This window comes from Phaenicophaeus curvirostris, chromosome 5 (assembly GCF_032191515.1).
Source record: "Phaenicophaeus curvirostris isolate KB17595 chromosome 5, BPBGC_Pcur_1.0, whole genome shotgun sequence".
Taxonomy (NCBI): Eukaryota; Metazoa; Chordata; class Aves; order Cuculiformes; family Cuculidae; genus Phaenicophaeus; species Phaenicophaeus curvirostris.
Genome location: NC_091396.1, coordinates 31,641,714 through 31,652,917, shown reverse-complemented (window position 1 = coordinate 31,652,917; position 11,204 = coordinate 31,641,714). Strand labels below are relative to the sequence as shown.

The following is an 11,204-nucleotide window of genomic DNA, read 5'->3' as shown; positions in this document are numbered from 1 at the left end:
AGTGTTGCTGTACTGATCACTGGCTCCTGAAAGGTGAGCCTCGGCTCCAGCCTGCAAAAGGGAGAAGTAAAAGTTGATATTAGAACATGTGTTCCAGGTATAATCATGTTTCCATATTTTTAACTTGAGGCTAATAACAAATACTATTAATGTTTGTGATTTTCATACTTTATTGTGTCACTGCTTTCAGTTAAGTTGTATGTAAGAAACTTCTTGTCTGTATACGTTTGAGTAACAACCCTTGAAGTAGCTCTTGTCTAAGGCTGCTGCTGTACCACTGCCAAGAGAATTTGGTAAAGGTTACCTTAAGTATTAGAGGAAGGGGAAAAAAAAACTACCAACACAAAACCATGAAGTGCAAAATAACTGGTTATCTCTGCTTATAAACATACGGATCTGGCAAGTTGTCCTGCCACCTTAAGGCATCTGTTCCTTCAGCAGAACCAAGTGGTTGAGCTGTGTTTCTAGTGTGCTTTTTAAGTTACTGTGTTACTGTGTTTGAGTTATTGTGGGATGTGAATGGCTGATGTTTTCAGCAGGCAAGTGTTCAAACTGATGGTTCAGCTAAAGGATGATTTTGCCATAAGGGCTTTTTGTGTTTTGAACAAATTGCACAAATTGATTGCTTTTGTATACCTAAAGGGATATTGAAGCATATGGTGCATCAATAATTGAACTTGCCATGCAGCCTTATTTAGTTTATCAGTTTGCTCTGTGAATCACTTATGGTTACAGCTGTGACTAAAATTAGTCTTGATAAGGTTTTTTACAAAAGAAGAGAATGAGTTGAGAATACTGACTTTGGAGGAAAAAGGTATATGTTATTTTTGGGGTGTGTCGTGTTGCTATTGCCGTAAAATCACATCTCCAACTTCTGATGTATTTTAGGTGAAGACCAGTAATTGGACTTGACCAGATATTAACTCTGACGGGAATGAAAATCTGAAGGTTTTCATGAACCTACAACTATCTAAAGGAATTGATGAGCAGGGTAAGAATTCACTTGTGTTTCATAAACTATACTTTTGTGGATATTTAGCTACTGTAATACAGAATATGGCACTTCCTGCTATGGAAGTGGAAAGAGCAATGGAAATAATGAAGGGTAAAGACAGCAGTCAAATCCAGTCTGTCTTCATTCCAGCATAATGCAAAATATCATTGCTCTGAATACTTAAACCTGGGAAACGGTCATGACAGATATTGCTTTCCACAGTACAAATAATGGTGGCAAAACACTAAGTCTGAAGGAAAGAAGGTGATTTTTTTTGATGTCTGTTTATTTTGAAATGTAAGAATATGGTGAGGTGGCATGTTGGCTATGAAACCTGGGGAAACAGCATTTTTTAAACCGTTTTCTTGTAAGTTATGAGTATTACTGAGGAATAACTTCGGGGCGTTACTTTGGATTTTAAATATCCCAAAGTACATTTCATTTGAATGTGGAAAGCTTTCTTTTCTTTTCAGATGTTAGTTTTGCCTGATAATTTTTTAGAGTGTGGGAGAAAGCTCTGATTGGGAAGCTTGAACAGAGTGGGCTGAGAATAAGGAACCTCCCATGTCTTTTGAAGGTCTATTCTGCAGTGTATAGTTAAACCTTATCTAGTTTTTTTCTGTGTTACTTCTTTCTATAGTCTTTAAATTCATAGCTATAGGCAATTCGTTTCAAGTTTCTGGCCTTTTGATCCTATGGGCTCTGTTAATGGACTCAAAAGTAGAATGACTTTTTGAAAAATACCTTATAGGAATTTAAAAGGGTCTTGATGGACAAGAAGGTTCATCGTGTGGCAAAATTGACTAGGTACAGTGATTTTACAGTTTGAAGCTCTTCTGTTTCTACCAAGGAAAATATAATTCGTGCAATGCAGTGCTAACATGGAATTGGCGTAAATTTTATTTTTGAACATGATGAGTTTCTGTGCCTGATGTGATGGAACAGTGAGAAGTAATTTGCCTATGTGCAGTTGTATTTCTTTTCATATTTCCTAAAACAAGGACAGCTGAGGGAAGAGTTGAGGTAGTTTTAACACACGCTGCGGTGTTGGAGATAAGCTAACAACAGTTTAGGTCCTTTTTGCTCCTTGCAGATTGGCAAATTACTGAAAACGTTTTTCCTTAGTGCCTTCTTTTGAGGAGTACTTAAGGAGGCTCTGCAGTGCAATGCATTCAGTTATTTTTCCCTGAAATGGTTTGTACTTTGTCTGCAATTGCAGACTGGTTTTGGTAAGAAGGTATTCTGTGAATTTTCGAAACATCTTGGATAATTGCTACCTAAGCTGAGCTGTACAGAGATGTCTGTTGCATGCCAAATGGCCCTCTTTGGCTCACTGACATTCAGAAATCTAATGTGCTTAAGTGCAAGTGCTAGGGGCCAAGATTTCACTTGCTGTCCTTTACTGTTTTGATAGAGATGTCTTGCAAATTTTTGTTTCACAGCCTAGGAAAGGGACCTGCAATTTACTGTAGTATATTTAATTATGAACTAGGGTGCCTTGTGTCCTGTGGGTCTCCCTCCCAGGTACGTCACTGCTGCGCAAGTCATTGAGTCATTTTGCTGTTGTCTTTGCCCTCCTCCACCTCATATATGCTTGCACAATGGAGAAGGAAGTAGAGAGACAAGCAACTGCACCAAAAGATTTGCTCATCAAACCACAGCCCAAAAACAGTGTGGTATCTTCACGTGTTGCCTTCTGTGAAGACCAGCAAAGCTAGTAAATGTATTTTTAAAGAGCAACAAGTCAAGCTGGGAAAGGAAGTTGCTTGTCTGAAAAGTTACCAGCTTTCAGGTTTTATTTATAAAACAAAAAGAACATAGGTTGTAATAAATGCCACTTTGTGAATATAGTGCAGTTGCTGTTTCTTTCTGAGAGAATTCACAGCCACTGTTGTATAAAACCCCCAAAATGATAGGATAATTCTGCGATGAGCATGTTAATTTGGGCCTCTGGGTCATTTTGGATACAAACTGGGAAGAGACAATGTCTGTTTCTTTACACCATATGCAGCTTTTGGATGAGAATAATCTAGTTAGGTTTTAAGCTGTACTGTAAATTGATAGGTGACGGATTCCTTGGTTCTCTTCCCTTCTACTTCATCGGAGTGCGTCACTCCTTTCACGTCTGAGTGCAGTTCTGGGAGGTGGGAAGGGGAGCAACCTGCCTAAACAACATCAGTGATCTGAGGTATTTATGAATTATCTGTGTTCCTATAATGTAACTTAATGTTCTGCTTTTTTCGTCTCCTCTTTCAAATCTATATTACAATATCATGGGTGTTAACTGCCAGCTCTCTACGCATGGCAGTTTGCTTCTGTGAATGCATTCTAACAGGTGTGTTGTTTTTGTTTTCCTGGTGCTTATTTTGCAATTTAGTATGAACATAATACTTAACATCTATATTTCAGTCTAGTTTGAACAAGTTTAGCTCAAGTAGTGGCTGAGTTGCGGTTTTGATGGAATGATTGCTTGGCAGGCTTTGTCTGTAAACACTTTCATGCTTTCAGCACATAATATTTTGGGGCATCCATAACGCAATTGCATAATCTTAAATTATATGCCTTACAAATAGAGATGTTTATAAGGATTGAATACAAACCTTGAGCAGTCGAAAATTTAGTTCATGAAAAAGAATCTAACTTCTTGTCATTATACTGGGCTTTACTTTAAAAACTTCATTTTATGCATTGTTCAAGCTTATCTGAATCTTCTGATGATACAGGAATGTGTGGGATTTGTTTCATGTTTTATTTGGGCTCCTTAATGAAACGTGTTGTTCAGCTTTGGTTGCTCATCTGTAGTTTCAGGTGACTCATTTGTAACCCTTGTGACATTCCACCCCCTGCCCAGCCCCGGATGGTGGCTAGACTTTGATTTAATAAGAGAAAGTTCTAGTAGCATTCCGGAAATGCTGAATATCATGTGTGCTGAAAAATGAGACACCACCACTTCTTTTGGTAATCTGAGAGTGACTTAAATGCTTATCAGTCAAAACTGTTCTGCATGTATCTGTTTTGGGGAGTGTTAGGTGTAAGCCCTAAGCTTTTCAGCTTCCCTTTTTTTTCTTTTTAAATATGCGGGGAAAAACATAAGAAACAGTATTTACAAGCAGTTATTCACAGCATTCTAGCTTCAGGACGGCCATCACTGGAGATAACATACTTAAGTGTGTTACATTAAAAAATGCCTGACCTTCAATGGATTCACTTCTTGAATCAAACTACAATTCTGATGTTGACCTCTGGTCAGAATAATGGATTGTGGAGAAGAAAATTGCTCTTAGATTTCTTGTTAAACTCTGGTTACCTTACCAAGATTTCACCAGTCCTTTCATGCCGTGGATAACTACTTCCTGCATGTGTTCATAATTTTAGCAATGTATCTTTCTTTAATCCCTCCAAGGCCATAATTGTCTGTATTTCTTGTTTGTGTGGAAGCCACGCTGTATCTTTGGATTATTTGTCACTTTTTCTCTACTCCTTCCATTATCTTTTTAGAATAACGTGAGTAACAAACAGTACTCAAGAACCGTAGTAGTGATTTCTGTTTTGTTTTCCTTTCTAAAATATCCCAGTTCTTTTCACTTGCCTTTTGATTGTGTAACACATATTTTCAGACAATGAGTAGTGACTTCAAGACTTTCTGAAGGGTCAACAATGAATGTGAATCTTGTTAATATGTAGGTTCAGTCAAGGTTATTATTTCCCTTCCTCTTACGTTTATTGGCAATGTATTCCATCTCACATTTTATTTCACAGTTAGCCTGTCACTGTGCAAACCTTCTGTAGGTATCGGTAGTGACTTTCAGACAAGGGTTATTCTCACTAATTCTGACTGTCAAGTTTTTTAGCTTTGCAAAGTTTATAGAAGTTTCTGTATCTTTCAGTTTACTACATGTTTATGAGCATGGGTCAAAGTGAAGGTCATCGAGCAAGGTTATCAATGTGTCTTACTCTTCCCTTTTTTTCTCCTTTGGTCACCATTTTAAAAAGCTTATTGCCTTTGCTTATCTCCCAATTCATAGTTGTTGACTAGTTATAATTTTCAAGTAATTTGTTGCTCCTTCATCCTATGAGAATTTGGTTTCTTTAAGACCTATAAATAAGAAATCTTGCTGTTCTCCTTGTATATTTTTTAACTTTTCTTATCTTTTACATTGAATAGTTTTTGCATGCTCATTCTCTCCTTCTGCAGATCCTAAATGGTTGGACTTTTTTGTGGAAATTGGGGTGCTTTACTATATACCTTATTGTAAGGAAATGATGTTTTTCTTTGAACAGGCAGGTGAAGGAAGATGAATAATTAAGAGTATCTCTAGCAAAGCCAAAAGGCACACCTTATAGTTGTGTCAATGGCATGAGATAACCCTGAATGAGTTTTAACCTGTTGAGTTCTGCTGCCTTAAACCCAACCTGCTGCGCAGAAGAACTGGAAATATTTGAAAGACGTGTTCCTTGCCAGTTGTGAGGGAACTGCACCCTGACTTGCTACACTTATGAAGGTGCGTTTTTAATATGTTGTAAACAGTTCATCATGGTTGCTGTACAATAAGAAGGTGATTTAATGAAGGGTTTGATAGGACCGAGTGCTGTAAATCTCAGCTTTACTTAACAGGTTCTTTTGTTTGAACACTTCAAACTACTGAATAAAATGTGTGACCGCAGTTAAGTTTAACTGTGGGTGTAATACTGTGATACCACCAAGGTAGCTCTTTGTGCCTGTAAGCTGATTCGGGAGTGGGGAAGTCTCCCAGGGGGAGAAGCCTTCCCTGAACCTTCCTTCTTGTCCCCTTGCTGGCTGGGTAAATTAATAATGCTGGAAAAAAAATACACAGAGCAATATTTTAGACCTGTCATGTCCTAATAGCTGGCTGATGGTCAGAGCTGTGCTATGTAGAGAGGGGGCGATTATGGATGTCTTGAGAGCCACTACGATAATGTGGAATAGCTATTTGCACTAGATTTTCAGAATATCTGAGAGGCATCATGTTACATTTCAGGTAGCAACGGGAAGATGCTTAGAATACTTACATTCTATTTGCCTTTAGAAATATTTCTCTGGGACTTCTAGATAAAATGAAAAAGGAAATCTGTTGGCTGGGCTCTGGGATTGTAAAATGGCAGCTATAGTAATTGTGAAGTAGTACATAGAATCATAGAATCACTAGGTTGGAAAGGACTCACAGGATCATTGAGTCCAACCATTCCCATCAATCACTAAACCATGCCCCTTAGCACCTCCTCCACCCATGCCTTAAACACCTCCAGGGAAGGTGACTCAGCCATCTCCCTGGGCAGCCTGTTCCAGTGCCCAATGACCCTTTCAGTGAAATATTTTTTCCTGATGTCCAGCCTGAACCTCCCCTGGCAGAGTTTGACACCATTCCCTCTTGTCCTGACCCGTCACTTGGGAGAAGAGGTCAGCTCCCTCCTTTCCACAATCTCCTTTCAGGTAGTTGTAGAGAGCAATAAGGTCTCCCTTCAGCCTCCTCTTCTCGAGGCTAAACATGACTGAATTTGTTTCTGATAGTGTCTCAAGTGACATGTTAATTCCAGAATGATATTCAGAAAAATCACATAATCCCAATGTAATTAATGTTTCATGGATTATAATGTTCTATGTAAGTTCATGTTGCTTTTGAAAATTAATTGCAAGTACAGTTTGATGCTCTGTGATGCCCACTTATGAGATAAGTTTTCTTTTGTATTGCAGAGACAAATGACATGACTACAAGATAAACAAAGCAAATCCTCCAAAATTCCATGTTTTTATCCACAAAAAGAAAACATTCTTTTCTGACCTGTTCTTAGGCGTAAAGCCATGGGAATAACAAGGACGCTTACTGCTTCTATTATAGTTGTACCCAAAGACTGGTGGTTGGGGATTTTTTTTGTGGTCAGTGGCTACATTGCTTTCTACAAAGCATCTAGTCTTTTATTTCTAGGTGGTTTTATAGTTAGAAAATAGTGCCTGATGGAGAAAATGTGTGTTCTGTCAAAATGTGCTCCCAAACATAATTATTGCTTCAGTAATAGAATGAGATCTTTGTTATATAATAATGCTTCTTCCATTGTTCTATAGATTCTTTAACCAGTCTTGTCACTTGAAGTGAATTTTTATACCTGAAATAATTGTTGCAGATAGTCAGCAAGCATGCATTTTTATTTTTGAAGTTCTTTGCTTCTGTGAGGGGTCTGTCAAACTTTTTTTTGATGGCAGCTCGAGTACTGGAACACAAAATGGCAGTTTTCTTCAAAATGTGCCAGCTCATAGAACTCCTGTGAAATAACCAAATGTGATTCATTCTGAAGCAGGAAGAATATAGGAAACTGTCTAACTGGACACATTGTTCTTTGTGCTTGAATGCCTTCAGTTTACCCTTTTTTGATTACTTCTTGTCCTTTGCTATTGTTGTCATCATATACCCATGTAGATCCTGGAACTCTGCTGAAGTCCAGCAGATGGTAGTTCAGAAGAGTTGGTAGTTCCAGCGTCTTAAGAATCTGACTCAACTCTCATAGTAGTAGTAGTCTACTAGTAGTAGGTAGTCTGCAGGTAAATCTACCTACAGTACTTGAATATTTGAGTATATACCTTTTATTTTGAAACTGATGCTTTTAAGGTTCTTCTGTGTATTCTTGCAGACTTGTGAATAGGGAGGTGACATGTGAACTACAGGCTGGCTATGAAAGTGCTAACTGACTTTAAGGAACTGCTGTTAACTACTGTAAAGAAATGAAAATGACCTATGAACAGAATACTTCAGCCAGAAAGTTACTTGAAGGCAAAATGATCCCTTCAAATTACCTGGCTGCAATTATTTCTTGAAATAGAGCAGCTTTGGGTAATCTGGGACGAAACAAAATTTACGAAGTTACTCAAACTCCAGGAACAGCACATAAAGCCCTGCTATCATAGATGAATATTTTCTGTATTTTTGCATGCCCCCCTGGTTGTGAAGACTAGTACTGCTTTCTGCTAATTACTTCTCATTAAACATCGGGGCAGGAAGTAGAGTGATATGACTATGCTACATTAAAAATAATTAGAACCATGGTTGTATAGTGGTTACTCACAGATAAGAGAAAAAGGTATTTCTCTTTGTTTTAATTAGCTTAATGTAAGTAATTATATTTCCATTACACGTCTGCAGTCATCTGAGTTTTCAGAACAGAAGCTGGATTGTCTCAATATGCCGTGTTTGTATAATGGGCTATAATAAGGATTTTTATCTTATAAAACTACATATTATGTTTTAGGCTTGTAAGTTTCTGAGCTTAGGATGTTGAGGCTCTGGAGCGCGTCCACAGAAAGCAGTCCAGCAGTGAAGCTGGTGAAGGGGGATTGGAGAACAAGTCTTACGAGGAGTGGCTGAGAGAGCTGGGGTTGTTTAGCCTGGAGAAGAGGAGGCTGAGGGGAGACCTTATTGCTCTCTACAACTACCTGAAAGGAGGTTATAGAGAGGGAGGGAGCTGGCCTCTTCTTCCAGGTGACAGGACAAGAGGGAATGGCCTCAAGCTCTGCCAGGGGAGGTTCAGGCTGGAACAGAAAGGGTCATTGGGCAATGGCAGAGGCTGCCCAGGGAGGTGGTTGAGTCACCTTCCCTGGAGGTATTTAAGAGATGGGTGGATGAGGTGCTGAAGGGCATGGTTTAGTGATTAATAGGACTCCATGATCCTGGGGGTCTTTTCCAATCTAGTGATTCTGTGTGAAATTGGGAGGTTGGTAAAACAGAAAATAGTGTTTCTTCTTAAAGCGTTTTTTGAAGTAGTCCACTTGGGATTTTTATGTGTCTATAATCTTTTCATAAAACTTGAATCCTGCTAAGCATGCATGACTCATCTCCACTGATAATTAGCAACAGCTCTCTTGATATGTCAGGGTCTCATCTGTATATTATACTAAGACCTCTTGACTTCTTAAGAAAAGCTGCACTGTATTTTCATTTTACTTGACAGATTTCATTATCAGGTGGATTTAAAAGCCAGAGTTCATGGGCATGACCAGCTAATGTAGAGCGGAACTATTCTGACAAAGATTATTTCTTTCGTTACTTTTAGTATACTCGACAACAAATTACATTGATCAGTACTGTTAAGAATTCCAATTGTAGACTTATTTAATTTTTCAGACTTTGCATTTCTGTGGTAATTAATTTTTTTATTTTTAACTTTGAGATGTTTGTAACAGCCTACAAAATATTTTTCTTATTTCTGACATAGAATTTCTGAACACATCTTTTAATTTTGAGTATGCAAATAGTTGAATGACTTTTTTTATTAACATTTTACATGTGTAATGATTAATTTCTTAACATGTATTTTTCAGGTTATTTTGTTTTTGCCTTTTGTTATGAATGGTTTTCACCGCTCTTTAAGAAAACACAACTTAAACAGAAAGCTGATCTCAGTGTTACAACCTTTTAAATCCGCTTGTTGCCACAGTGTAATTGCATGCAAATATGCAGGTATTCACACAAGGAAGTTTTGAGTTAATGGGAACTCTACATGAATAATGAGAAGACTGTTTTCATGTGTCATACAGCTGTGGTGGCTGTGAACATATGCTTTGAGCTTTTATTTGTTGCCGTAGTTGATAATAACCTGCCTTCTCTTGTGGTGAGCATAGTCCTGTATTTTGCATGGTAGTATACTTACTTGGCAGTGTAGAGTAGGGGTAGAAGACCTTTTGGAGAGAAAAAGTTTGATCCTGGTTCAGTTAGTTGTAGGTGTTTAATCAGGAGATATCAATTTGAAACTGTGCAAAGTTCAGTTAAGAAATAGAATGTTTCTTGTTTCTACCAATTTCCAGAAAATGATATGAACAAGAAGTAGTGCAAAACAACATTAGAACTTGGTTTATCTGCTAAACATTATTCCATCGAGAGTAGCCTCTACATTATCATAACCATGTATATTATAAGTATACATTAATCATGTATTTTAGGTACATGTGTATACATATGTTGGAGTGCTTGCAGCCTTCATACTCTAGAATGAGTTGCTATATACTGTACAAATACAGGTAATTTACTCTCATGCCTGGTTAATGAGTCTGTTTCATCAAAGTAGTACGTTAAGCTTGCAACTGCATGGAGGTACTATGTTTCAGGGAGTCAGCTTTTGAGGAGCTGGGGAATAGAAGACTGTCTTTTACTGTGTTCTGTTTATTGTTTCTTTATACTACTAGTAATGGTCTTACCAGAATTTTGTTACTCTGTAAAAGATGAGCTGAGCTGAAAAACTTTTATCACTTACTATGCATTTCCAAGGGGGAAAAAATCATGCACAGCCCTCCAGTGCTGTTCTTTTAATCCTTTTTGTGAACCAGTTTGTCTTTCTGTTCAAGATACAATTCCTCGTCTGTTTCCAGTGTCAAAGGCTAGACAAAGAGCTTTGAAAGCAATAATTACTTAAAGGCATGCGAGAGAAATATCTTAAACTGGAATCTTCAGTCTGTTTTTGCTCATGCTCTTCATGAGTGGTTTTTGTATTTTCTGTGTTCTTTAATGGTTTTTTTCTGATTAAAATTCAAGTGTGGGGTGATAGAAACTGCAAGTTCCTTCTTTCGAGTTACAAGGCCTTTGAAGACTTTGATTATTCACTAGAGTATGAATTCTGGTGCTTGCATACATTTTGTTTACTTAACTTCCGTTTGGGGTAATATTTTACAGCCATCAGTCACTGCATAGCACAGAGCTGCCTTGTGAGGAGCATAGACTTCTTTGTAGCCTGCCAAGAAGTGTATGTGGGTTGGTGGCATGAATGCCATCCTTTGGATGAAATTTTGTGATGCCAGTATTAAGCCACAAAAAGTGGAAGCAACTGACAATACTGAGACTGTTGTTTTTAAAAGAATATTAAATAAGTTAGTCTTTCATTATAGAAATGCTGAAAAATAAAAACCAGTTGCTTAATGTTTCCTCATATTTGGAAACCTTTTCCAAAACATTTTGAAATTTGCAGGTGATTTATTAAAAAAAATAATTAAGCTTTCCAGTAATGTGCTAAGCAAGCAGGAAATTTTGAAAGTGAGTATTACCTGATTCTATTCAGTTCTTTGGCTGCTGTCTTTAAGTAGAATTCTAGTTATTAGGCACTTTGCAATTCAGTGTTTGGTTTGCTACCTCAGGAGGGAGTAATACTGAAGTCAGTGCATTCCTTAGCCCAAAGTTCTATGGTAGTTGTATAAGGCACTTAGTTTGTGAGT

General features: G+C 37.7%; 1 protein-coding gene across 2 annotated transcripts in view; it reads left to right on the top strand.

The window, feature by feature from the left end:
* Positions 1 to 888: 888 nt before the first annotated feature.
* The window catches only part of SIPA1L1 (signal induced proliferation associated 1 like 1), a 195,112-nt gene continuing 184,796 nt past the window's right edge, over positions 889 to 11,204 (top strand). For both annotated transcript variants that reach the window (XM_069858199.1, XM_069858198.1), the window contains exon 1: positions 889 to 991. The gene's annotated coding sequence lies outside the window, so the exon portion shown is untranslated. The remainder of the gene's footprint in view (positions 992 to 11,204) is intronic.